Source organism: Paramisgurnus dabryanus, chromosome 6 (genome assembly GCF_030506205.2).
Source record: "Paramisgurnus dabryanus chromosome 6, PD_genome_1.1, whole genome shotgun sequence".
NCBI lineage: Eukaryota > Metazoa > Chordata > Actinopteri > Cypriniformes > Cobitidae > Paramisgurnus > Paramisgurnus dabryanus.
Window position 1 is genome coordinate 2928898 of NC_133342.1, and position 3858 is coordinate 2932755.

Consider the following 3858-nt stretch of genomic DNA (forward strand, 5'->3'; position numbering starts at 1 on the left):
TGAAATTCTGTTGTTCGAAGCAAATCAGTTTATGAAGTGAGAATTAGAGATCAGATGTTTGTCGATATGAAGAGGCATTGTGAGGGATCATTTATTAAATGCCATTTAAACATTCAGTGATCTGCAGCAACAGAGCTGCAAAAAATGGGCATGACGCCTCTGATTACATACATATATACAGTACAGTACAGTAATATATTTGATGTTAGATCAATTACAGCCATGTGTTATTGATCAATCTTGGCAATTTTGTATCGCTTGTCCTTTGTGAATTGACAGTTGACAGCCAGAGGCGTCATGCCCATTCAAACTGAGGGGGCACCTGCCCCCTTGGTTTTTTTGAGCCAATGGATTCAATCATCAAAATCCAACCTTAAAATCAAATAAGCGTCCATTAATCTGTTATTTGACTTTTAATCTGTTATTATGCACAATATTATACATTCTGTGCTGCATCCTTGTCACTTTTCGGAGATTTTCGCCGTTTTGATCGTGTTTTGATCATGTTACATTACTTTTATTCTGGCGGCAGTTGGCGCTGCAGTCAGAGCGCAGTCGCAGACGTCATCAGCGTCTGGGCGCGCTCACGAGCTCTCTCCTGTTGCTGGCTTGCTGCTGCATTTGGCTTTCTTAGGAATTAAAACGTGTTAGAAACGCTCACAACATTTCCAAACCCCATTACGGTAATGTGCAGTTAACCGTCTCTGTGTAGAAAATGTATGGTTTTAAATGTGACCGTCTCAACGTTATATTAGCAGAGATTCATCTTCTTGGCACAACGCCAAAGTTCGCCAAAGTTCACGCGGGCGCGGAATCTCACATGCTCACATGAGGTAAAATTTAATGCAAAAATCCGTTCCTCTAATAATTTTATCTAAACATATTTTTTAAAATCATTATTGAACATTAAAATCAATCACGTGGCTATAGCTTATGTCATTTTCGTTGTTTATATACTTTATGGATTTAAAATTACATTAATTTTATATGATAATGTAGTTGTTGTGCAAAATGCATTAATGACACAATTAAACAAGCCATTAAGACTTAAATAAAACATGCCGTTTCAGATGTGAATGTGATGCAAATGTGTCATTATTCCGATTGATAAGTATTTGATATTAAAGTTAGTCATCATGTCACGGGGTGACGATCTTTCAGGGCGGAACCAAAAGTTGAGGAAGTTTTGGTTCCGCCCGGATGTTTCCGTCCAGACCGGAAAACGGAAACACCGGACATCCGGCAGATTCACGGAGGCTGTAATCAGCCGATTGGGCACAGCTGTGCCTAGTTGAAGAGATCGCCGGGCAATTGGATGATTATAGTACAGAGAGGAGTATATAAAGCACAGTTAGAACACAGTTAGAGGTGCTTAGTGTGTGCTGGGAAACGGAGCTGTGCTCGTTTTTGGACGTGGTGGCTGTCTGTGGTTCTCTCTCTCTCTCGTTGCAGTTTTGATTGTGGACCTGCTGGAGTGAACAGGAAAATCCTATGGGTCGAAAGGAACGTGTTTTAATCAATACTGAAGGAGTAAAGCAGGAAGAAAATTGACCTTCTGGTACAACGTAAACAAAGGCTATTCGCCGTGAGTATACCCTTTTTGTGTGGAGTAACTGGCAAAAGTTAACTTGTATAACTATTGGAAACCTCCAGGAGAAGGAGGGCGGCCCTACCCCTATAAGAGTGTGGTGGGCGAGCCGTGAGAAGTCCAACTTCAACCAGCCACCGCAACGAGACTTATTGTGGTCATATTTCCCATCGCCTTATCGTAGCCCAAGCGCAGTGGAGGACACCGGGCGCTTCCCTTGTTGTGGTGCACTTATAGTGTGGTGAGTGAGACTGTGTAATAAATCTTTTTCACGTTTGGAGTGGTGCTGTGTATTGCTGTGGGTTGCTGTGTGTCTTGTAGACGAAGCCCCGCATCATCCATTTTCTTCCACTGGGCAGAGGACGGAGAGGCCAACGACTACAGAAACCACTGTTATTATAAATAGTGTGCTGTTTGGAGTACGAAGGGACGCAGACTAAGAGCTGTCCGTGACCGTGAGTAAACCATTGGAAACATTCGTGGTGTGAACTTACCTGTGTCTGTTTTGTCGCAGAGTCAGAGGCGAAAGGGTCCGCCGCCCCGTGGTCTCTACGAAAAGGGCGCCCCCGTCTAGGAATCGATCGGCCTATGGGCATTGGAGATAGGGCAGCGCTCGACCCGGTGAGGTGGTGTGTGACCTTCGCCCCTCTGCTGACCTACGGAGGAGAACCATATCTACCCAGAAAGCTGTAAGCAGCAGAGCCGGTGAGAAATACTCGAAGTCTCAGTAACAGTGTCTTTGTGTTCTAGCGGCCACCTGTGGAGAGAGAGCAGAACGAGAGTGAATCATTGAAGAGCAAACTGTGGACGTGATACCTACCCAGAAAGCTGTAAGCAGCAGAGCCGGTGAGAATTACTCGAAGTCTCAGCAACAGTGCCTTTGTGTTCTAGCGGCCACCTGTGGAGAGAGAGCAGAACGAGAGTGAATCATTGAAGAGCCACCTGTGAACGTGATACCTACCCAGAAAGCTGTAAGCAGCAGAGCCGGTGAGAAATACTCGAAGTCTCAGTAACAGTGTCTTTGTGTTCTAGCGGCCACCTGTGGAGAGAGAGCAGAACGAGAGTGAATCATTGAAGAGCAAACTGTGGACGTGATACCTACCCAGAAAGCTGTAAGCAGCAGAGCCGGTGAGAATTACTCGAAGTCTCAGCAACAGTGCCTTTGTGTTCTAGCGGCCACCTGTGGAGAGAGAGCAGAACGAGAGTGAATCATTGAAGAGCCACCTGTGAACGTGATACCTACCCAGAAAGCTGTAAACAGCGGAGCCGGTGAGAAATACTCGAAGTCTCAGTAATAGTGTCTTTGTGTCCTAGCGGCCACCTGTGGAGAGAGAGAGCAGAACGAGAGTGAATCATTGAAGAGCAAACTGTGAACGTAATACCTACCCAGGAAGCTGTAAACAGCGGAGCCGGTGAGAAATACTCGAAGTCTCAGTAATAGTGTCTTTGTGTTCTAGCGGCCACCTGTGGAGAGAGAGCAGAACGAGAGTGAATCATTGAAGAGCAAACTGTGAACGTGATACCTACCCAGAAAGCTGTAAGCAGCAGAGCCGGTGAGAAATACTCGAAGTCTCAGTAACAGTGTCTTTGTGTCCTAGCGGCCACCTGTGGAGAGAGAGCAGAACGAGAGTGAATCATTGAAGAGCAAACTGTGAATGTGGTACCTGCCCAGAAAGCTGTAAACAGCAGAGCCGGTGAGAATTACTCGAAGTCCCAGTGACAGTGTCTTTGTGTTCTAGCGGCCACCTGTGGAGAGAGAGCAGAACGAGAGTGAACCACTGAAGAGCAAACTGTGAACGTGATACTTACCCAGGGAGCTGTAAGCAGCAGAACCGGTGAGCAATACCCGAAGTCCAAGTAACAGTGTCATTTGTGTCCTAGCGACCGCCTGTGGAGAGCAAGGAGAAGCAATTAGGAAACAGACTGTGTAACGTGATACCCACCCAGAGAGCTGCAAGCAGCAGAGCCGGTGAGAGACACCTCAAGTGCAAGCTAACAGTGCTTTTGTGTAGCAGTGACTATCTGTGGGGCATAAGGAGAACGTGGACGGACGTACGACAGGGAACGTAAAGGCACGTGGGGCGAGGACCCCCTGCCGGCCCGAGGAAAGGTACACCGACAGTGGAGATCTTCCTTACCAGTCACACCAAAACTATTCTGCCTCCAGGACGGAAGAAGGAGGGCGCCACGGTTAGCAGGGCCCAGGCCGGAGCCTGACGTTTCCCTTTTCCCCCAGCTTATGGTGGTTGGCACCCTTGCTGCCCTTGGCC